The sequence below is a fragment of the Felis catus genome, chromosome B2, assembly GCF_018350175.1.
Source record: "Felis catus isolate Fca126 chromosome B2, F.catus_Fca126_mat1.0, whole genome shotgun sequence".
In the NCBI taxonomy this organism is placed as follows: domain Eukaryota; kingdom Metazoa; phylum Chordata; class Mammalia; order Carnivora; family Felidae; genus Felis; species Felis catus.
Genome location: NC_058372.1, coordinates 82553505 through 82579050, shown reverse-complemented (window position 1 = coordinate 82579050; position 25546 = coordinate 82553505). Strand labels below are relative to the sequence as shown.

At 37.1% G+C, this 25546-nt stretch overlaps 1 long non-coding RNA gene across 1 annotated transcript in view; it reads right to left on the bottom strand.

Moving 5' to 3' along the window:
* The window catches only part of LOC123385466, a 75826-nt gene extending 72995 nt beyond the window's left edge, over positions 1-2831 (bottom strand). The window contains exon 1 of the long non-coding RNA XR_006598038.1: positions 2654-2831. This is a non-coding gene — a long non-coding RNA (uncharacterized LOC123385466). The remainder of the gene's footprint in view (positions 1-2653) is intronic.
* Positions 2832-25546: the final 22715 nt, after the last annotated feature.

The window sequence follows — 25546 nt, the reverse complement described above, 5'->3', positions numbered from 1 at the left end:
TAAGAAAACCTTGCAAACCTTGGTTTGTGAGCATAATTCATTCCAGAAACATGCTTGTACTCCAAAGCATTTGTGTATCAAAGCGAATTTCAAGAACCACTGGCTCAGTTGTGATCATGTGACATTAGGCATCACGTGCTACTCATATTGCAAGACATCACTCATTTATCAAGTTTAAATTTATTAGAAATATCTGCTCTTCTTGCAGAACATTCCCACAAGTTACTCACAATCCAATATGCTACTGTATTTGCAAATATAGATGTAACAAAAGACTTGTATCCAAAATATAACTAAATTTCTAAAACTAAAACAAACACACACTGCACAAGGAAGACTTAAGGGTGGCCTATAAGCACATGAAAAATTACAAAGCATCATTAACCATAAAGAAAATGCAAATTAAGACCACTGGAAAGGCTAACGCTAATAAATCGTTAATATCAGATATTCGTAAATATATGAACAACTGCAGCCCTCTAAAACCCTGACATTTGAAGTGTAAAATCTTAAAACTATTCTGGAGATCTGTGTATCATTTATTTCTAATATTAAACATACAGCTACTTTATGAGCCAGTAGTTCTACTAAGGGGGAAAAAAATTCCTGAAGAGAAATATGCCTGAAGTATTTGCCTCGGAGAAATAAAAATATATGTCCAAAAATGGCTTATGTAAGACTATTAAAAGCAGCTTTATTCAGTAGTCAAAAATTGGAAACAACCTGAATGTCTATCAGCAGGGTATATAAATCCAGGTATATAGGTCTCTCCTGCTTTTTTAAAGTTTGCCTTATGCCACTCTTCTTTTACAAGAGACCTACATTAGTACCTGCTTTTGCTAATTGGATGAAATCCAAAGAGGATGTTTGCTTTTATGAAAAAAGGCGAAAAGCAAAAATAGCATTCAACATTTGTTTTTTCAAGGAGTCACTGCAGAAGCAGCATGTGCTCCCTCCCAGCAGTGCAAGTGGCAAGATCTACACTAGACATCTGAGCGTAAAGCCTCCTTAGCTTTGAAATGTGTGAGCATTAGTGCTTTATCTTGATTTTGTGCATCTATTATCCACACATGTCCTGAGGCATCAGAAAAACCTGAGAGGTTATGTTTGTGGTCTGGCAATGCCGGAAAATTTTTCCATAAAAAATAATAGTTCTTGTGGGGCGCCTGGGCGGCTCGGTTGGTTAAGCATCTGACTTTGGCTCAGGTCATGATTTCATGGTTTGTGAGTTCAAGCCTAGTGTCAGGCTGTCTGCTGCCAGCCCAGGGCCCGCTTCAGATTCTCTGTCTCCCTCTCTCTCTCTCTGCCCCTCCCCTCCCAAAAAATCAACATTAAAAAAAATAAGAATAATGGTTATTGCTTCTTCACCTTACACCATTTCCACTTAGGGAAGGTCTCACAGAAATGCTCCACTTTTGAATAATGGGGGAAACCAGTATTCATATGATCATGCACCGCTTAGCAATCAAAAATGTATTGCTGATACATGCAACAAGATAGAAGAATCTCAGACACTATGCTGAGTTCAAGAAATTGAACACATATTGATACCGTATGATTCTCTTTACAGGAATTTCTAGAACAGGCAATATTAACTTTTACTGCAAAGAGAACAATGGTTGCCTCAACCAGGTGAAAACTGTTTGATAAGGGGTAAGGGAGGGTGAGGGAAATGCTCCTTATCTTGACAAAGGTGTGGTTCACCTGGGTGTATACATTCGTCAAAACTCCTATAACTCAAAACTTAAGATTTCTGTACTGTAGGACCCAGGGCAGGCCACCCCTAAACATACCACAACGGCGTACCGGTTATTTTGAATTGAAGCTATTTGGGAAACAGGTGGTGCAAAGACCCCCCCAGACCCTCCCGTCTCCCTGAAACCAGGAAACAAATCTCCCATATGAAAAATATACCCTCCCGATTCTGAGAAGTCAGAACACATCCTTCTCACCAGAAATAGGGACTTTAGAGTCGAGAAAGCTATAGAAAGAAACCTTGATACCTTTTTACTAATCTACTACCTCAGCCCAAATTCCACTTAGAATGCTTGACTAATTAATGCCCCCAAACACATTTGCCTTCTCCTAAAAATTCATCATAAATCTACCGTCTCTGTTTAAAATATATAGCAACTGCCTGCCTAGGTCATTTCTTTGGGGGTGGGGGGAGGTCTCAATTTCATTACTGAGCCTTTGTGTGCAAATAAAACTTGGTTGTTTTCTCTTGTTAATCTGTCTCATATCTTCCAGCTGGAAGAACTTGAGGGTAGAGAAAGAATTCTCCCTCCCCAACAGCACTTTAATAATATATACACATTTATCTCAAAAAAGAATTGTAAATAGAGAAAAAAAGATAAAATAAAAACAGAAATCTTCTCTCTATATATTTTATACATAAATTCTGTATATAAAATAGAAATTCTATATATAAAAATATAAATAATCAAATTAATACACATTTGGGAATGATTGAAACGTGCCCAAACATTGTCTCTACCATCCTTCTTAAATAACTCCTAAAGAAATGATCACTAACATTTAGATATGTATCTTTCCAAGACTTTTTTTCCCCAACTTTCTATGCACATGTATAAAAATAATTTACTGAAAATGACATCATACTGCACATACTTTTTCAGCTGGTATCTTTTACCTGGGGCAGGAAGCGGTAGGGCTGGGATTTGCTAAGCACCGGGGTGGCTCAGAGGACAGCTGAAACAGCAGCGAGTAGCAGGTGCTGCAGGAGAGACGACTCTGCCTGGAGAAAGCCGGATCTGCTGGATCTTGGGAGAAACCACTCTTCCCAGAGGCCTCACATCGCGAGATCTTGAGATCTCGGGAGTTCAGCGGAGGTTGGCAGGCGGGTGCTGGGCTCATACTTTTATTTTTTTTTCTAATGGCTTATTCTTTTAGATAACTGAGAACTACTGCGTAACATAGTTATTCCATAATGTATTTGGCTGTTCTTTTACTAGATGCTTAAGTTGTCTGCAATAGTCACTTTGCATAGACAATTCACATTCACCATTTTGCACAAATTCTTAACAGTGTAATACTAAGTCATAAGTATGCATATTTAAAATTGTGAGACCTTTTGGTTATTGTCCACTAGTTTTCACACCCACCAAAAGAATAGGAGTATATCGTTTCTCGTGTAGTCATCACATTTAGTATTTTCAGTGCAATCCGTGTACTTATCAGTGAAAAAAAAATGATGAAGAAAAAAAATACCTGGAATAGGTTGGAAGGGGAACTTGTTTTAAAGTCCTTCCTAATCTCTTATTGCATATACTTTGGTGAGAGAAAGAAAATAAAAAACAGCTTGGCCCTAACAAAATAATTGCCTGAATTTCAATGCTTACAGGACGGTTCCTTTTTTAAAAGGTGTGAGAAGATTCATTCTTGGAAAAAACGTGCCAACAATTCTCTCAAGGATACTTATCCTGTGTTGTACATTTCATAATTCTTCCCAACTCAGTGTGTTTCAGTAAAATTTACACAAACTGCCTCTGATATCAGTAATTATGCATTAAAAAAAAAGATTGCAGTCAATTGCTACTGGTTGGAAATCATTTGTATTTATATTTTCCTATATTCCCACATAACCAGTTATTTATTAGGGATGTGTGAATGGTGACTTCTTCAGTTGATTTGTTCCTTTTAATTATGTATAAATAATTTAGCTTGCAGGCTTCCAAACAGACACAGTCAGTCCTCTTTTACCGTGTATTCAATTTTTATAATAGCCAAAGCTGCAAACTTTGCGCTGATACTCTTAAAATTCATTTGTGTTTAAAATGTAGTATTTTTAGTTTATCAGCTAAGGAAGGATTTCGAAATATTACATCAGAACATTTCATACAGTGTCTTCCATAGTGTTTCTTCTTCCTGATTACTTCATAACATACGACATGTCCCCCAACCCCACCGTCTCTATGGACTTTCTTTCCCAAGATTCTCTGGCCCTGTAATATGTGGATTTCGAATCCTACCACTCTGAATCCTCTATTTTCCCTTTCATTGGGTGTGGCCATTACTCATGTTTCAAGAGGTCTGTACTTTTTTTTTTTAATTTTTTTTTTTTAACATTTATTTTTGAGACAGAGAGAGACAGAGAATGAATGGGGGAGGGTCAGAGAGAGGGAGACACAGAATCTGAAACAGGCTCCAGACTCTGAGCTGTCAGCACAGAGCCCGACGCGGGGCTCGAACTCACGGATCGGGGAGATCATGACCTGAGCTGAGGTCGGCTGCCCAACCGACTGAGCCACCCAGGCACCCCAGGTCTGTACTTTTTTTTATATGTAATCTTTCCTTTAAGGGGAATGTATTTACAACTTCAAAATATCACTTTCCTGGGGAGTATTTCAAATATATACTTGCCAGGATTTTCCATTTTAAAATGCAGTAGAAGATATCCAGTCACCTACGGGTAATTCTTTTTTTTTTTTTTTTTTGATGTTTATTCATTTATTTTTAAGAGAGAGAGAGGGAGAGAGAGAAAGAGAAAGAGAGAGAGAGAGAGAACGAGCTGGGTAGGAACAGAAAGAGAGAGACAGAGAATCCAAAGCAGACTCCCCGCTATCAGCACAGATCCAGATGTGGGGCTCAAACTCACAAACTGAGATCATGACCTGAGCCAAAGTCAGATGCTTAACTGACTGGGCCACGCAGGCGCTCCATAATCCCTTTTCAATATCCTACTCTGTCACCTCCAAGAGACTCCCCTAAATTTGGATATAACATTTTCCTCAATCAATTTCACTTATTTCCTTTTTTGTTTTCTGTAAAGAGCATAGCATTCCATAATCTTCATGATATCCTCTGCAACTTTCTTTCTTTCATTTCACTCTTTCTGCCTTTACTCTGCCATAGCAGAATCTGTCCACCCAAGTCCCATTGTGGATGGCCTTGTTTTCACCCACACATTCTCCATGAAAGCCTTCCATGACTGATCCCCGCCTTCTCTTAACTCTGGTAGTCCTTTGTACAATAGATAGGTTCTTCGTGACCTACGACATCATCTGGCTCTTATAGCCATTGAACCTCGTGGGTGTAGTTTCTCACAATCCAAGTTCACTTCGTTTATTTTCAGAGCTGTTTTGACTGCTGGCCTCTAAGTGGAAGCCAAGGAGGCTATGAGCACCTTGCTCATTTTCAATACATTCATACCATTAGCTTCTCGGGCTAGTGATCCTGAACCCTAGAAAGAAGTGTATAATGTTATGTTTTTACCCACCATCTTCCAATAAGCAGAATTACCAGAGCTGCTTTCATTGCAGTGATTTACCTGCTTGAATTTAACTCCTTATATGACTATTTTTAAAAACACTCTTGGGCACCTGGGTGGCTCATTCGGTTGAGCATCCGACTTCAGCTCAGGTCATGATCTTGCAGTTTGTGAGTTCAAGCCCCACACTGGGCTTGCTGCTGTCAGCACAGAGTCTGCCTCAGATCCTCTGACCCTCTCTCTCTGCCCCTCCCCCATCTGTGCTCTCTCAAAAAAATTAATTAAAAAAAAAAACATTAGAAAAAAACAACACTCTTAAGAGTCTGAATATACAAATGGACATTCGTCAGATATCATATGTGACATTAGAATTCTGACCCAAAACCTTTGCAAGGAACCAGTGCAGAAAGCCAAACCACAGCCTCCTCTGCAGCAGCTGGCTAAGAACACACAGGAGTTGTTCAGTGACTGCCAACTTGCCTACTCTTGTTGCCCCTGCTTTTGACTCAGGAAGAAGCAGAGAAAGCCAAATACTCTCCTAGCCCCTCGCATAGGATGCACGGTTTCTAGTTCGCCCACCGCCGCTTCCCGATGCCAATATCCTCCAACCAGAGCCACCTGAAGCCTCTCCTGCCCCCCCTTGACTGTAAAGCGTCCTCGCTCCACTGCCTGCCATGGAGTCTGCCAAACACAAGTCATGGGGACTGACTCCCTTGCTCTAGTAAGCTTTGAATAAACAGCTTCTGTTTGTTCTCCTTCGGGTGGTCTTTATTTATTTCCACCCTCTTAAATAATTTGTTTCGACCTTGATTCAAGCATAATTGAAATCACTTGCAAGGGGTGGCGTCTTCATCTGTATGTGCCGCATGTCGAGAAAGTTTGACTCGTGGAAGTTATCAGTGTTTATCTGTTGCTAGTGATGTGTGCTGGCTGTTAGGATGCCGTCTTGCATCTCTTGATCACACTGTGTACAGAGCAGCCATCGTTCTGGACGCAACTGTGTTTGCAGGTCATGAGTATTACATGCGGAAAAATTTCTGAGCCTGAATGCAGTACTTTCGAGTGGGAAGGGCAAAAAGGACACAGCTGCCCAGATCACTACCAGGAAGTTTAACGACATCATCTCATTATCAGTCCTTGTGTTTAAAGGTTTCCGGAATTTTCCAGGTGCCAAGGCTGGAAACACACACTTTTTCCTTCTAAGTGTTCAATTCTGAAATCACAGAACCACTCCAGGCCTGGGGAAAGCTGCAATCAATACCCTTTTTAATCTGCACTTTCAGTGAACACAATTTAGCAAGGGTACACAAGTAAAGCATTTTCTGATCCGAAAACAATAGGAACACAGAGCTATAATGCTGTATCTATGTCTCCGCTGATATCCTGAAAGAGCAATTTAATTTTGCAGCCAGCCATGTGTAATTCGAGTGTGACACATTAACAAATGGATGGCTGGTCCATCTTCCTGGCTTCCTGTCAGGATCTGGCTCTCTTGATGCCTTTGGGCATGTCAGTGGGAGCTTCAGCCCATTCAGAGCTGCATCTGAAGGAATTAGGGGACATAAATGTGAACTGATGAGGACAGCGGCTGTGAGGCAGGAAAATTAATAGTCTCATAGAAAACAATATGCAATGTAGTAACAAATCAGGGGAAATTGACATTTTACTTAGTTCCTCAGAACTATTTTAAATATAATATGGAGAATTTAAATTATTGCTGAGTTTATTGAACCTATTTAACATCTGCCAGAATTTAAAAATAAGTAAATCAAATGGAATGCTAAACTGTAATTGGATTTCTATTGTATGTCTTCTGTATAACATTGGGTTGCCCTGGGAATATTAGACCTGATGTAATTAACCTGAGCCTGTCCTAAGTGCCTTCCAGAGAGAAGCTGGAGGGAGAGTGGAGAAACTGTATCAGTAAGGTTGATTAGGATATATGCTGGCATATAAACTCTCCTCAAAGTAAAAATCCACTTTAACCGGGCTTCCAAGCAAGTTATGACTCTTCATACCAATTTTACAGTCCTCTCCCAGCCTCGCCCTGACCACTTGAAAAAAGCAATAATTCAGCAGGGATATCTGGGGTTGAAAAAGAGGAGGCAGAGATGAGGGCCCGGACTACGACACAACCTACCCTTGGTTATACCGGCCACGGGTTGTCGCCAGAGTCATCTATTTTTGTTTTTTAATTTTTTTTAACATTTATTTACTTTTGAGACAGAGAGAGAGCATGAACAGGGGAGGGGCAGAGAGAGAGGGAGACACAGAATCTGAAACAGGCTCCAGGCTCTGAGCGGTCAGCACAGAGCCCGATGCGGGGCTCGAACTCACGGACCGTGAGATCATGACCTGAGCCGAAGTCGGACGCTTAACCGACCGAGCCACCCAGGCGCCCCGAGTCATCTATTTTTATTAGAATCACGTGTTTATAGAGGCACCTGGGTAGTTCAGTCAGCTAAGTGCCCAACTCTTGGTGTCTGCTCAGGTCGTGATCTCCCAGTTCATGAGTTCGAGCCCCGAGTGGGCTCCAAACTGTCAGTGCGGAGCCTACTTGCGATCTTCTCCTTCTCTCTCTATGCCCCTCCCCTGCTTGCACTCTCTCTCAAAATAATAAATAAACTTAAAAACAAACAAACAAACAAACACAAAGGACCACGTGTTTATAATCTACCAGTTATCTTTTATAATGTGTACAGGAAACTGAATGCACTTCTTTTTGTAGGTTGTTGGCCTATCGTTTCTAACAAATTTTTTTTAAAGTTTACTTGTAGGTCTTCAGATATTGCTAAATACATATATTGAAATCGGCTACAACTTTACTTCATTATTTGCAAGAATTGTCTGACTAGAATTAGATGAAACCAAAGTTTTTACAGAGTTGTGTTTTGGAGAGATTTCTCTCCACTTGAATATGCTGTAAGTGACAATTGGATCACACACTAAATTCTTATTGCCAACACCTTGTTTTAGTCATCATTGATTTTTTGGTGCATAGGATAGTTTCTGACATACGATAGACCCTCAAAAAAGATTTGGTTAATGAAATTCACTAAAAGCAACACAAGATAACTGAATATATGAACTTTAGCAAAAATCTTTTAAAAACTGCATCTGAAAAGGGTCTAACATATAGTGGTTACTTAAAACAGTATCTGAATACATAGGTAGATAAAATTTTATCAGGTATGTGTAATATATGAACATTTGAGAAAAGGTGAAATAGATACAGGTTTGAAATTTTCTGATGACGTAAAATGACCATATACTTGTCATTACTATTTGAGGGCCTCAGAATGAAGAATCTTCTAAGAACCTCAAATAAATTAGTCCTCTGACAGTTAAACTGAACTGTCAGTTTTAGTTGGAAAAGTTGGCTTTACCTAAAAGCAGCATCCTCAAACAACTTGTAAATTAGTAAGTATAGCTTTTTTTCTCTTTTTTTGTTTATTTATATTTTTAATGTTTTATTATTTATCTTTGAGAGAGAGGGAGGGACAGCGCATGAGCAGAGGAGGGGCAGAGAGAGAAAGGAAGACACAGAGTCCAAAGCAGACTCCAGGCTCTGAGCTGTCAGAACAGAGCCTGATGAGGCGCTTGAACTCACATGCTGTGAGATCATGACCTGAACCGAAGTCGGACACTCAATCGACTGAACCACCCAGAGGCCCCTGTTTATTTATTTATTTTGAGAGAAAGCCTAGAAAATTATATTAACATCTGCAGAGGAAGTAAAATGAGACATCAACAAAAGATCACATAGCCTGGTGGTAAAGGGGAAAAAGATACAAAAATGGATGCGCTCACAGGACTGTCCTTTGGAAATACAGTAGTCCAAACAAGGTAAGAGTTAGACAAGACTGGTCTTTAGTATTCTCTGGCCCTGTAGTCAAAATCTATCCAAATGAAAGGAATTTCCTTCAATTATCTAATTGCAATGTTGTCTGCTTTCCCTTGGCGGGGGGAGGGGGGAGGGGGGGAGGGGGGGCGGGATCTGGTATTTACAAACCATTTTCAAAATTACAAATTGGCTTCAGTTTTAACTACACTGATGTTGATTACTTGAAGATGATAGCTTTATTTCTCACTGTAAAAGAACAAGTAAATTGGCGTTCTGGAATCTTGATTTTATGTGTGTTTGATTACTCAAAGTCTGAACACTCCTGGACCTCACTATGCTTTACTTCAATATTCAACACAATCTCCATGTGTAGCATAGCCAAACCTTAGAACTTCCTCTTTCATTGTCAGAGTTCTACTGGGCTCGTGAACCACCTCCATTATCTACTGCTGTTTCACTGCCGTAACCTGAGGGAGTTGCTTTGTGTTCCCCTTGGACAGGGAATGTTTCCTTCATTCTCTGTAAAAGATTTGAGATAATGTTATAAAATGTAAATCAAAAAAAATTTTTTTTTAAATCTCAAAAAATTAAAACTTGAGAAAAGGATCATAGAGTACCACACAACTAATTTTACAATAGAATATAGCTGACTTGTTTTTCTCTTACAATGCTCCTCAATTTTAATGTTCATGTAAATCACTTATGGATCTTCTAATATGCAGGTTTAGAATGGTTAGGGCTTAGGGCCCGAGATTCTGCAATTATAAGAAGATATTATTACATCATGAACTTCTATTCTGAGTAGCAAGGGTCCAAGATAACTTATCTCTCTTTCACTCCTCTTTATCTCTTATCTCTGTCTCTGTCTTCTTTCCTTCTTATACTAAAACGCCAGGCTCAGAAAGAATCAGTTCTTTCCTGCTTCTCTAAGCACTGGCTTCTTAGCTTTCTGTCCTCAGTACATTGTTTTCTCCTGATAATTTGCTGCATACGGAGATATAGCCTTAGCCATGCAACAGGCCAGTGATATTAAAATGAAATGTAATAAGCTTAGTATTCAGACACAATAGCAGTGGCAGTGTTTTCATTTACAGGCACTTGAAAAGCCTGGATATTTGGGACTTCTAGCCATGTGCTGCTCTCTGAACTCATTTTTTTCCTTTTCCACTCCTCAGTTTTAGTAAATTCCTATTTACGTTTTTTAACTTATGTATGATTCGATGAGGTTCAACTCCAGCTATCACTTACTGTATATCAAATATGCAGTGGGTTTTTTTTTTGTCTGCAGTGTATAACTGTGAAGCAACAATGTGGTTCACAGTTACCTAAATAAATGAACAAAGAAGATTTCCAAAGTAAATATTTTATTTCATGCTTTTGTGTTTCTGAGAAATTTTAAGTTGTTTCAGATTATTTATAGAAAATATGGAAAAAAGACTCTTTCTGTGGTTAGAATGTCAAAACCCTAATTCATATAAGCTACATAAAGAAGCCAATCCTGGTTTTGGGGTGGGTCAAAAAGCCAAGAACACCCTTCTTCCTTCATCACTTCCTAACCTCAAACATCAGGTCAAAGATAGACCTCCAGGAAATGAAGAGAGACAGACAGAGACAGGATAATTCAAGACAGGCTCTTCAGTAAGTGAAAAAATGAAAGTCTGAATCTAGTCAATGTTCGATTGTATTAATTGCTTTCTTTCCCTGTCAAGAGGTTCCAGCGCTTGCAAAATGAAACGATGAGGCCTACCCTTTAGCCTGAGTGGATTCACTTTGATAAAAATCTGGATTCATGGGTATTGAAGATTATTCTTATCTAATTGAATGATCTGCTTTTTGTAATCCAAAGCTTTAGAAGAGGTTTTAAAAAGGAGAGCTCACAGAGAACTGCCAGAATATTCCTCTGGAAAAATACCAGCAGAACTGCACCCTACTGGGATCCCCTGGAACAAGCTTCCAATGGAAGAAACACCAGGTCTAAGAGCAGCCTATTCCAGGGGCTCTTCCTCATGAGTATGCATTTTAGTTCTTGTCTAATTGTCCCTGACTCGTAAGGGGGGGGAGCAGGAAAGCCACACTGACTCATTTTACTAGTGAAAATCCTGTCTGGGACTCCGAGCCAGGACCTCAGGCAGAGGTTACCAAAGGTTACCTGGAAGAAGACTCAAAATGCTCTACACACTTGGCCAGGTCTACTATGTCGTCATTTTGAAGCAATGACTTTGAACTTTTGTCAGAAAACTACAAACCTATGACTAAATATTTTGGAGAATGGGGCTGAAAAAATAAAAGCTTTTTTTTCTTCTTTTTCTTCTTCTTTTAATGGGTAAAATGCATCTGCACATGATTTCAGTAATTGTTGCTTGTTTCCTGGGAGTGTTGTGAAAGAATAGGTATAGGATATGGGGCTCTTACATGTCCTATAAAGTAAGCAAGGTCAAATCCACTGGCCTATAGAAAGGATCAACTTTTTCCAATTGCGTTTTTATGGGAAAATTTAAAAGGCACCCTTTCTGATCAGTTAATATATTTTCATGAACTTATGAAGTGCTGGGCATTTTAATAGATTCTTGAAAAAGAACAAAACGGTATATTCATTTTGATCAGAATCAATGAAAGGGAGAAGCAAATAAGTAGAAAAGCAGATTTTATTTTTAGAAGACTTCTTTGGGGGAATAGCAAGGATTTAGGGCAAAATAAAAAAAAATGAAATTTCTGTGTTCTTTTTCTTGAGCTTTTAAAATTAATCTACTATTTTCAATAGATGGTCGTTCCATGTTGAGTATCTCAGGAAAAGCTGGGGATAGCTGGACTGAATAAATTAACCTTTTGATGGTTCTCAGGATATATGTACTGTTTTTTAAGTGAGAGATAAGATTTAGAGATTCTCAGGAGTGACGATGGTGATAATGGTGATAATAATATTTAAGTTATTCTTATCAAGTGCTTAATATCAGTAAGACATGAAATATTTGGGGGGGGGGCTATGTAATTGAGTTGGTAATAAGAACAATAAAAAAACTCTGATTATTCTCATTTTATAAATAAGGAAACTGAGACCAGAGAGATTAAAAAGTTATGTTGAAAAGCCTACTGTCATTCACTCCAAAATTAGTAGTTGATAAAATTATGTAATTATTTCACTATTTTCTCTCCCCCCCTCCTCACCAATATCACTAGCCACCTGGGGTGTTCTCTCTTTTTTCACTAAATGAATCTCCATCTTCTCTTTTTCCAATTCCACTTGAATAGCTATACAAATGACACCATAGATCTGTTATCATCCGTGACAGGAATTCTATTCACTAAAAGTGTAATAAGCTTTTATAATATTGCAATGTATAAATTGATATATTGAGGTAGGCTAGGTAAATTAAAAAAAAATAGCAAGTAAATGACAAACTCTAATTCCTCAACTTTATTAATGTCTTCAGAATTTCTATATTTGATAGCCTCTAGTAACACATATAGTCTATAAAACACAGGCTACTTGTGCATGTTTCTATTGTATGACACGTAGGGCCCAGATTGCAGATGATCACTAGGTATTTCATGACACTAGGTAATTAATTCTTAGGATTTTCAAGAGAGAAATTCAGCATCAGGCACTTCGATAACCTTTAACATACCTTTCAACTCTGCGTTACTCCAAGTAGAAAGTCCACTGATTAGAAACCATCTTCTTCCCATTGTTTTCTTTTCTTTTTCATTTTTATTTACTAAGAACTTGGTCTCCACAGTTAAATCTTATAAAGCATATGCCATGTATCGTTTTAAAGTTCAAGAAAATCTTTAATATGTCACATCAAAAAATTAAGAGTGATTGTTTTTTGTTTCTCTTTTCTTCTAGGATTCAGTTCACAGCTACTTATTTATCATTTAAATGCATTCAACTGAAAACGAACATTTTCCTGCGGAATATAGGAACCATCAAAGATAAAGATGGGCTGCTGTTTTTAGTGCGTGCTAACACCGGGTCTAGATTTATCTACCTTGAAAGACATGCTATTTGTCAAAAGCTTGTTTAGCATGGAAAATCCTCTATGGCCAGTATTAGTCAAGTTCAGTCATTTTTGTTCCGTGTACTGGATGTCAGGAAGAGGAAAGGAGAGAATCTTTTGTAATCCAAGCACACGACTCTTTTATCTGAATGACAATTTTAATAATGTCTCATAAAAATATAATTTTTATACACATGTATACATTAATTTGAATTACATATATTTTTGGTGACTAAGCTATCATGACTGCGTAGGTACATGTGTGTTTGTGCATGGTTTGGTGGGGAAAGAATCTTCAGATCTCTCTCACGTTATTTAAATTGCTTGTAAAATTCCAATCTCTTTATTGAGTGTCTCCAATTGATAAGACCATTTCCCACTGCCCTGCCAAGTCAGGGTTACATTTTCCTGGCCTTTTCCCTGAAATCCACTGACTCTGTGTTCTTACTTTGCTTCCCCCACACGCAAAGTTCAGTTACCATTTATTTATTTTTTCTGACTTACTTGTCCACTTGCTTATTCACTTATAGCATGACAATAATTTATTGTCTTTTGGATCCTCAGCTTTGCAGAAGTCTTCACTTAGCACAATTATATGGTCGCCTCTCACAATTCTCTCTCAATCTGGTCTAAATTTTACTATCTAAGATAGCTTTGTTTCATAGTTTGTGGGTTAGTCAGCCAACAATTTTCCAGTAATTCTGGACACGAAAGCTGTCTGTCCTTCTTTTCCTCTTTTATTGTTTCCTGGTATCAGAAAAGAAGAAGAAAAATGGTTTTCTAATTGTAAGAATCAAATGCCTTTGTTCTTCCTCTGAGCTTGAGGTCTTCTATACCTGCATGTAACACAGTATACTTACATATCTTTATTTTCACTCACCTACATGTACATGTTATATTTTTTTTTCTGGTTTGGAGCTTCTTGAACAATAGACAAAGTGTCCGCATATATCTATACCAAAATTAAACAATACGCTAACAACTCCCACTTTGATCTTATGGTGTATATTGTCCCGTTAGAAAGAGGAATGTTAGTCAAAAGATAAGACTTTCAGGGTTTTGATACCTCAAATAGGAGATGCATATAAGGAAGCTGAAAAAAGAAGCTAATTTGTTTGACACAAGGGACGGAAACTTGAAGGACCTTACATGTATAGTCTGCACCAACAAAGAAATGAGCAACGGTTATCATTCATGAAAACATGTTCTAGTGAAGAGAATGAAGTCAATGTTCTAGAATTCTTTAGTGAGAAATGCCCAGATAATTATAACTCAGGGATATCTTTGTGGATACTTGTTATTTCTATGTACCCTGGTCATTTAATGCGATGAGTATGGTTTAAGTGGGTCCATTCAGAGTTTAGAGAACTTTGTGGTCAAGTGAGTTGATTTTTTTAAGTTACCAAAAAAAAAGTGAAATAATCATTAATAAAGACCCTTCTGAATTTTGCCAAAACCTTCCAATAATTTTCTTGGCTGCTTTGGGCACTGTTAGTGAGAGAGCATGTTTCATATGGGAAACTGATACCATTGCTGCCATTAAATGATGATGAAGGCATCTAAAGGGCCATTTAGAAGTCCTATCTCCTCATAACGCTTTAAAATTGAAGGCTAAGACCTTCACCACTGTATATTTTTTCATAAAGTTTTTTTTTTTTCTTTAGCACTGAAGAGTCTAAGGGAAGTGAAGCTGAAAAAACAATTTCCAGACTCCGTAGAAGTACAGATCTACAAATCCCTAGGGATCTTGATCAATCTTAGGGTATGCCAATGTACTTAAACATCTTTATCTGTTTTACTTCAAGGAAAGCAAAGAAGCCCCTGAATACTTCCGTGTTGACAAGTCATCTGTCACGGGCATGGTCCTGGACAAAAAAGGAAGGATATCAACTCTGTCTCCATAAGACTATTTCTGCTGGTTAGTTTTCAAAATATCTGTGGACTGGAACCTTGCAAACAAGATTTGAAAGAAAGCCAAAGTAAGAAAAGCTGACAGATGAGATGTGTTTGATGTGGGCATGGAGGTAAGGTAAGCCAGAGACTCAGCTCCTAGGCTCTGTATCCTCTAACCAACTTTAGGTTAGCTCTGGGACAATCTTGACGAAGTTTTAAAATTCCATCAGAGTCCTAGAAGTCCATCAGCTATTTTAAGCTTACTGCCTCTTCAGCTGAAGCACAGCTTTCTTCTCTTTTTTAGAAAAAAAAATTAATGTTTATTTATTCTTGAGAGAGAGAGACAGACAGAGACAGAGTGTGAATGTCAGAGACAGAGGGAGACACAGAATCTGAAGCAGGCTCCAGTCTCTGAGATGTTAGCAGGGAGCCTGATGCAGGGCTCAAACTCAAAAACTGTGAGACCATGACCTGAGCTGAAGTCGGACGCTTAACCGACTGAGCCACCCAGGTGCCCCTGAAGCACAGCTTTCTATTCCTTATATTAGGGTAGTATAATGTGTTGAATGGCACGCTCTGCCCACTCCCCAAAAATGTCCGCATCTTTAAGCTTGGAACTCGTGCATGTGGCCTTATTTGGAAGAAGGGTCTTTGCAGAAGTAATTAAGGATCTCAAGGGTGAGATCATTCTTAAATCCCCAAGTGAACCTTAAATCCAATAATAAGTGTTCTTATCAGAGACACAAAGAGGAAACACATACAGGGAGAAGAGAAGGCCATGTGAAGATGGAGGCAGAGACTGGAGAAAAGCAGCCACTAGCCAAGGAACACCTGGATCCACTGGAAGCTGGAAGAAGCAAGAAAGGATTCTCCCTGGAGCCTTTAGTGAGAGGAGCATAGCCCTATTGACACCTTACTATCAGACTTCTGGGCTCCAGAACTGTGACAGCAGAAATTTCTGTTGTTAGACCCCTGGTTTAGTAGAGCAGCCACATGAAACTAATACAGGAGGTTAATTTTTTCTTCTGTAAGTCAATTTACCAAAGGTTATCAGAATAGCATCTTTACTCACTGCAACTTGACTAGTGAATGCAAAAACAGAACAAAATCAGTCTTTTATGATCATTGTTAGAGAGAGTATCCAACATATAATAGAGTGTCAAGGCTGGAAAGATTTATATATTCACTATTCATTCAATAATTTGGGGGAATGTACTAAAGCATTCTTAAAGGAACATCGTAGCAAACAAACAAACATATAAGGTTTCTGTGCTTGTGAAATTTACATTATAGTGATAACACTAAATAGAAGCTTTTCATAATAGCACATTTGAATTTTTAAAACTGATTTAAAAAATCTTGTAACAGGTGTCATTAATATGTAGCGAAGGAAATCTTTTGTAAGTGAATGTAATGATACCACGTGACCCTTCTTTTAGTCATAAAGGACTTTTGAAGGTCAAATTAAACTAATGTGTGCCTCTGTTTCTCAAAATGCTCCATGTGTGAGAAGTTGCTTTATTTATCCCATTATTTTCTAATAAATTACCGTATCTTCAGAAAACCAAATGGGGGGAAGAAAAAGAATAAAAAGAAGCAGCTGACAATTAAAGGCTGGAAGAGATGAAAATAAATATTTAATGGTGTGACTAAGTATAAGGGTATGGGGTTATTAGAAAAATGTTGGATTGAGAGTTTTTCAGGGGGTATTTCAAGCTTTCATTTCCTTTTTGTTCGTGCCAAGCAACCTCAGGCAATTGAGACTCGAGAGATTTCGTGGTATGAACTGTTAGGCCGTAACTTAGTGAACTAAAACACAGCATATGGCAATTAGTGGCGTGTGATTTCCTTTAAGCTATTCATTTGGCCAGTGTAACAGGAGCACCTGAATTCCTTCAGCTTATCATAATGTGGTGCAATGGAGGGGGTCCAATGCAAAGAAAGGTATTTCAGGAAAGAAGTGTTCCAGAACGTACAGGTACTTAGATGATGAAGGATGAGGAGCAAGAGCTAGGTGCTCAGAACCTTTACCACAAAATGCAAATTAGACAGAGAAGAGCAAGAGGCAGGAAAGATATATGGTCCAAAGAAATAAAAGTCCTCAGGTATTAGAAACTCTTCTAAGGTTCTTTTGACTCCCTACCCTTTACCATTTCAAATTTTTCACTTTATGAAGTATATAAAAGGTGTTTCCTGGTTTGTGTTCTTTTGGAGGAGTTGAGTAGCTGTGAATTTGTTCTCCTATATCTGAACTCCAGAGGATTCCTCCTTCTGTGTTTTTAATTGGATCATGTGAAAGACGTTGTACATCACAAACCAGAAAGACATCTTCAAGGCATTGGGACATGTTACCCCGTGGAATCATTGCCTGAGAAGAGATCATTTCCTGCCATCTTCTGCTGAAAAGTTATCTTCTCTTCATAAAATATATCCTAGTATCACATTTCCTCTAGTGACTTTGCAAAGGTTGTGATGTATATACCTCTTGTTCAGTTATCAACATAATCCTGATGATTGGATTTCTACTTCAATGTTACTGATTGATCAGAATAAAAGATAAATTTTCAGCAAATCACATTTGTGTTCTGTAAACATTCTTGCTTCTATAACCAAAACTATAATACTTACAAAGAAATGGAAGACTGGGAAGACTAAATTCCAAATGTTTTTATGCTTTCTTATTATTTATTAACTCATGGAAATGATGGGAAGAAGAAGTTGTTGCTATTTACTAAACCCATATATGCTAGATACTGTGTTAAGTAATTCACGTGCTTATTTCTTTTTACACAGTGACCTTGCTAGGTATATATTATTATATTTTGTAGGGAAAATCTATCTTCCATCACCAAAAGCTGAGAGTTGTAGTGATGGACTATGCGTTCAGCATTTCCAGATATAGTGATTCAAAGAACTATAAAATCTGGATTTCTTTATGTAAAATGTTCTGATTCTACAGTGTTTTCATGAAGTTCATCTTTTTTTTTAATCACATGTACAAAACAATGATAACAAAAATCTCTGTAGGTCTCCTTCGCTAAGCACCCAAGATTTGAAATCGTAATTATCCTCCAGAAAGAACATTCTATTATTAAAAACTTCTGTCACATACTCTCCCCATCAAAATGAGACAGTCTATATAGCAGAGAATCCTAGGACCGTCCATTCTAATGGATTCATCTTATGAATAAAGAAACTGAATCCTAGGAAGGGAAAATGATGATGCCAAGATCACACAATAAAGAACAAAGATTGAATTAGGACATACTTCTCTTCTGAACCTAATTGCGTAATTCTTTCAGTCTACCAAGCTGTCTCAAAATGAAACCAGGTATGGAAGATACAACATGTCACTAACAGATCATTTGTTTACTATTTTCCCTCAGTTCTAGCTAGCCATCACTGCATAATACCACTTTTTCAAACTGAAATCTATGCACCTATAAAATCCATTCATTTTGCTACTGTTTTATTTAATAATGGGAAATGTGATACCAACACAATATATAGAAAGTGATGACAATAGCTTGATAAAATACTATATACATATATATTGCTTGTAACTTGCTGCTGGCCTTATTTCATAACTTTACTCAAAGAAATAAAATTACTTACATACCTCAAATGAAATAAATGCAGAAAATCATTTATATTTTGTAGCACTCACAAAAATTTTGCCTATGGTTCCTATTTTATTCTATTCTTGGTTTAGGAAGCTGACTTGCATACTAATGGCACTATGAATGCAATCCTCTGGTGCCTTTCGGTTCTCATCATTCATTATTGATGCAATATTTTTGCTATGTTTTTCTTTCATTCTTAAAGTTTATGGTCCACAAAGAGCTGTGCTTTAAAGCCCCATCGATATAATTGTATTATTACATTTATCTACTCTGAATGCCTTGGATAGTCATTAGTCTTTCAGGGGTTTAGAGTTTTATGATTTCTGCTTAGATTCTTCCTCATTACTTACTGTATATTTATAATGTTTTTCTCTGAATTCAGTTATAAATCAAAATATTCTAGGGTGGACATGAGCATGATTTACAATCTCTAGAGAAGATAAATCCCATTTTCTACTGTATTTTAGTGAAACTGTGTATTGAATTTTTGAATGAAATACATTTGCTTTTTAAAAACAGAAAATAATAAGTGAATTGAAAAAGGAAAAATCTTAAATGGGCTTGTATAATTAAATGGTGATATATAATATGCAATGTGTATATGTGTATATATATGTATATGTGTATATATGTCTATATACTTAAGTTTATTTCTTTATTTCTTTGGGACATTAAAAGTCACCTCCCTTCAGTCTTTAACTTTTCAGATTCTAGATGATCCTAAAGTGAATCATATTTAAATCCAGCTAGTCAGAACCGTTTATAAGGCAAGATATTGAAAACAAATAGATTTCTATTATTTGCTCACTAAAGCAATGTGTTGAGAAAATAACATACATGACCTCAGGCAACAAAATCAGTGGAAAAACAAGCCTACCACATCTGAAGTCCTTTTTTGTACTAAGAAGAAATATGGACTAGACTTAATTAAATGCTTCTTATGTGATAAGCCCAATGCTAAGCAGCTTGCCTCTTTCATAGAACTCTCACAACGTGAATGTCATAAAAACTTAGGGAACAAAGAGGAGTCTACTTGCCAAGGCATAGTGGAAGCATTGGGATTGGAGAGGTGAGATGGGACAGCAGAGGAAGGCCAGGTGAGGAATTTGGACCTCGTGCTTGGTAGAGTAGAGTAGACTCTACTCAGCTTCAGGTGCAGAGAAATGAACATGGTGCATTAGACAGTGTGTCCATCCTTTTGAGAGCCATTGGAATTTCTGGAGACTGAAAGCCATAAAATTACTTTTATAGCAAAAAGGATCTCATGGGAGGTTAATGCAGAATGGTGGGAAGAGAGAGCAGAATAAAGAAAAAAATCAAGTTAAATCATGACTTTGTTTATTTAACTTGACTCCTCTTAGCAAAGAAGGATAAGAAAATGTTTCAAATTTGTTTTAAGTATAATCATTTTTAAAATATTGAAATAGATAATTTTCTAATAGCATATGTATGGAAGGTAGTTGATTTGGGGCAGGGAGCGATAGGGAAAACAAAAAAGTGAACTAAGTTGTGGCAATGTGGAGTTTATTTTGGTGGTAAAAGACTCAAATGGGTCTCCGTGTGTGTGTGTGTGTGTGTGTGTGTGTGTGTGTGTGTGTGCGCTCATGTGTGTATAACGGTAATGGTGGAAGCCATAACGATATCCACAATAAAGAATTTATAAAGAGCAGGGGAAGAGCAACCACAGAAGTTTAGAGAATACTCCCATGAGTTTGGGATGGGGGGAAAAAAGAAAGAAAAGCCACCAATTGAATCAAATTCACAGCTCAAGAAGATGGAGCAGAATAAGTAACTTTTTTACTTATTGCCCTTCCCTGTTTTCTTCATAGATTGAAACACATGTTGATTCATATAACATTTGCCTAAAGTGTTCTCTTTGAGTAAATTTTTATGTATTGAGCATTTGTAAACATTTTAGAAAGTAAGCAATTTTACTAGGTGCTATTGATTTTAATAGAATGGGAATAAGATCCGCCCGACGCACAGACGGGCAGATAGGCAACCTCATGTTTTGTGAGCACAGCCCTTAACTTTCTTTGGATTTACAGACTTATTCACAAAGCATTTCTGCCAAATTCTGCTCCAGTTACAAATAGAGAGCACCTTCTTATCTCCCATGGAGACTTTCTGTAAGTGTTGAATGTCAGAATTTGGCCTGAATTGCGCGTCCCATAAATAAGAAGATAATCTAACTAAAATGTTGGCTCAAAAAATCTTCTCACACAGACTTAAAGAATTTATTTCTTCTGCTCAGATTTATGAGATGTCATGCACTGTCCTTTCCCAAATTTTTTTGGATAAAGCCAGGCGCATTTCTCTGATGACATGTCCCTTGGATAAAGGCTTAATCTTTCTGATTTCTAGAATAGTTCTTTAAAAAGTGGTTCTACAGAACATGAACATTTAAAGTTATTTTTACAATTTTATTTTTCTTCCTAGTTAAGTAATCTGTTTTTTTTCTTCCTGCCTGACTGCTTGAGATTTTTTTATTTCCTGAAACTTTAAAGCTATTAATATATTTATATGTTATTATATATATGTCATATACATACACACACACACATATATACATATATATTCTTATTTCATTGACACATTTTTATTTCATTGAGTTCATGATTTCATTCATTTTTTTCCCATCCCTCTCTCAGATACTGTTTAAAAGCTACTAATGCCAGGGTGCCTGGGTGGCTCAGTTGGTTAAGCGGCCGACTTCTGCTCAGGTCATGATCTCCCAGTTCCTGGGTTTGAGTCTGCATCAGGCCCTGTGCTGACAGCTCAGAGCCTGGAGACTGCATTGGAATCTGTGTCTCCCTTTCTTTCTGTGTCCCTCCCCCACTCACACTGTTTCTGTCTCTCTCAAAAATAAATTAACGTTAAAAAAGATTAAAATCTTTTAATGCCTACTCCCTCCCCACCCCACCCCACATTGTGTTTCTGATCTCCTAAGATTCTCCCAATGTTCCAAACACAAGCTCCTTACAAACAGAGTCTGCGCATAGGTTTTTCCTTTATTGAAAAGTATATTCTGACTACTCTGATTTTCCTCATCCCTATCCCCTTTGCCTGATATTAAATCCTGTCTCTTCAGTCAAGATTAGTTTCTGCGACTTGTGTTTTTCACAAAAATCACAATTTTTTTAATATTAAATTACCTACGTGATCATTTGTTTCATTCTGTCAATCCAAAAAAATCTTTAAACTCCATGAGGGTAGGCTTCTATTCAATTATGAAAGGGTGCTATTAACATCTAATGGTTAATGACACCAAAATATTTGCTGAATGAATAAATTTAAATCTTCTAGGATTCTTATTTTACTTAAGGGTATTAATAAATTCAGAGCGTTCAGCAGATAGTGGTAGCTTTTTTGAGTTTCAAGATGATTTTCCCCACCTTAACTTCTTTGAATTGTTACTTATAATGTTCCCTTAGAGCTTTGAAAGAGGTCCAAAGTAACAAGAAGGAACATTCTGACATCATAAAAATAATGCAGAACTTTATTCTTCCTTTATCACACATTCTCTTTGTTTTTCCATATTACAAAAGCATAAAGCTACTTGATTCATACTTTATGCTCCCTCAAGGTACTAAGAATTTTAACACGTCCCATTTTAAGATTATTATGTAACTACTGATTTCTTTTTCCCACATTATTGAACATTTGTTTATTTCCCTCTATATTGAGAAACCAGCTATTGGCAAGTTACCTCCTCACCCAGTAAAGGAGCTAGATTCACACAAAAAGTAAGGCATCTTATATCTCTTACCTGTAATAAAATTGTTATAAGATTTGTTTTTGAAATAAAACACACAAATGGGAAGATAAAAGAGACGGGTGTTGTTTTGTGTTCTGTCTTTACATCAAAACAGAGATAAAATTTAAAAGGCTAATCTGTTTCAAATGCTTGATTTGCTGGTAGTTGAAAACAAAGTCCTATTTTGCTAAAATTAAACCCTAAGAATGTCTTATGTTGCTTTAATAATACATATTCAGAGTACAATTATCATGTAACTGAGATTTTCCAACACTGTTTTTGCATTGTTGGTCATCTTTTTGTGCTGTTTTTGTTTTGTGCTGTTTCCCTTGTTTCTTCTGAAGCCATTTATTTGCAAATGACGGGCAGTACTTAGAGAGGTGCTTCTTTTCTCTAGTCAGCTTTATTAAATTATGATACTTACAGGGTATTGGTTTTCTATGAAATACATAGTTTTTGGCTTATTTTTAATTTGCCATCAGTCTTAACTGCCCATCCCCCTACTGGGGGATTAGATTAACCATTGTCTGCACTGGTGCCTGGTTCTTGCAAACTCATTCTGGTACAGAATTACCGCAGAGATGTACATGGCCTTGGGCAAATCATTTAGCTTCTCTGTACTCTGCTTTCTTCATTTATAAAATGGGGATTAAATAGCCTTTCTCTACCTACCTATCAGGAGTACTTTAGATACAATTAGATAATAGACTTGAAGATACATGGGAAGTGTGTAATAAAGCATGCTAATCTAGTCTAAGGAACCCAAGTAGGAAAACGTGTATATAGAAGCTTATAAAAGGAGGTTTGTGTGTGTGTGGCTAATTACATCCATAAATCAATTTGCTATCAAAAGAAAAAAAATGTTGATTTGAGAGTATAAGGAAACTTTTTCTATTTCTTTTACAAAAACGCTTAGTAAAAGTCCAAAAAAAATTTTTTTTAAGTTATATTCTGGTTTAAAGTGAGATTTTCAAAACTTAAATCTCCAGAGTAAAAAATAATCTATGTCAAAAGCCAGACTGGAGGGGCGCCTGGGTGGCGCAGTCGGTTAAGCGTCCGACTTCAGCCAGGTCATGATCTCGCGGTCCGTGAGTTCGAGCCCCGCGTCGGGCTCTGGGCTGATGGCTCGGAGCCTGGAGCCTGTTTCCGATTCTGTGTCTCCCTCTCTCTCTGCCCCTCCCCCGTTCATGCTCTGTCTCTCTCTGTCCCAAAAATAAATAAACGTTGAAAAAAAAAATTAAAAAAAAAAAAAAAGCCAGACTGGAAACTTTAGGGGATCATCTGTAACTAATAGAGGAACAGACTTGTTTGTTTGTTTGTTTTTTAAATAGAGGGACAGACTTTTGGTAGAGAAGGCCATTAGGTAGCCATTCTCTGCAGATAAGGAAAGAAAGACGACGAAATGGCAAGATCTCATGAAAAGTTTCTAAAACAGAAAACTCAGGACAAACCTTAAAAGATAAATTATTGGAAAGCATTGATTGGTAGAAAACAAGCATCAGATTTTTAAACAACAACGTCTTACTTCCATCTGGTTTTCATTTCGATTTTTTTTCTTTTTCTAAGTGGTCAGACAGAAGTTAAAAAAAAGCAGAGAAATTCAAAGGACAAATGTGATCTTTGCCAAAGAGATTGTAAACACTTAATTGTTTCTTTTTCTAGATCAAGACCAAAGGTTGAATCAAAGCCTATGGCCAGGACTTTTAAGACCAAGTTCATTCGATACACCAAAGCATACTGGATTCATGATAGGGGCTCACTTAATGAAAATGAGGGCAAGTTAAATCCACCATAGCCGGGAAGAAAATCAGGGTTATGTTAAAGAATAAATGACAGCAATTAAAGATAATGACATGGAAACACAATTATATGTAGTTATTTGTATATGGTATAAAACCAAATTCTGTAGAATTGAAGCATGCTGTTCTATATTATTTATTCCCAATTGTTTTCTTAAGGTGTTCAATAAGCATGGAGATATGAAAATCATGCTTTGATATTTGATTAACTATACCTAGATCAATTATTTGAGTTTTTGTTTAAGGGCACCTAGTTGGGACAAATCTGTCTGTCAGCTTCCCCACCTCAAATGAATAATAATTTTAGGACACCTGGGTGGCTCAGTCGGTTAAGCATTCAACTTTGGCTCAGGTCATGATCTCACGGTTTGTGGGTTCAAGGCCCACATAGGGCTCTGTGCTGACAGCACAGAGCCTACAGCCTGCTTCGGATTCTGTGTCTCCCTCTGTCTCTGCCCCTCCCCGCTTATGCTCTGTCTCTCACAAATAAATAAACATTGAAAAAAATTTAAACAAAATGCAATAATCATTCTAGTACGTAAATAGAAAGGTGGACAGAATGGACAACTTTATCAAGACAAAGGTAATCACCTAGTTTTTAAAGAGTGGATATATACTTTTGTAATTCTAATAATAGAATTCTGAAGTCTTCTCTGAAGATTGTCTTAGTATATTGTGTTTTTATATACCTTTTCTTTTATAATCTTCTTGCCCGTTTCATTAGGCCGATTAACAATATCTGAAATTGATTTAAAATAGTTTCTTAGAACCTGTTTAACTGTTCTGAAAAATGTTTCCACTTTTGTTTTGTTGTTTTAATGCATAAAATTTTCTTTGCTGTAAATAGCCATGACGAACAAAAAGTAAAGTAACTATGACATAAAGCAAGAATCTTGTAGGATTTATATATCTGCCTTACACACTTGAAAGCTAATTTCTAGAGAGCAGAGGTCTTAATCTTCATCTTTCTTCCATAAAAATAAACAATGTTCACTGAAGTCTTTATTTGCAAAATAAATGAAACAAAACCTCACAGCCCTTAGATATCATGGATTGAATAAAATATGCTTCAAAAACACAGTAAGAGGGATATTAGAGGCTCGTTTCTAATCATGTGGCATTGGAACAGACCATATTCCATATGCCAATTATTGTCTGATTACTAAAAGAGCTAAATTTGAATATTTAATACATACACACAGATGTATACTGTGAATTCCTACGGAGTCTACAAGTGAAGTAAAACGTATGGATGAATACCTTTAACAACCACTCATTTAAAATATTTATCTGTGATCACATTTATACATTTTTATTGAGATATTTTCTATTGAGAGTTTTGATTCTGAATCATTTGTGGTTGCAAGGAATTTTCAGGTTATGTTGCCAGGTTAGATTTAGA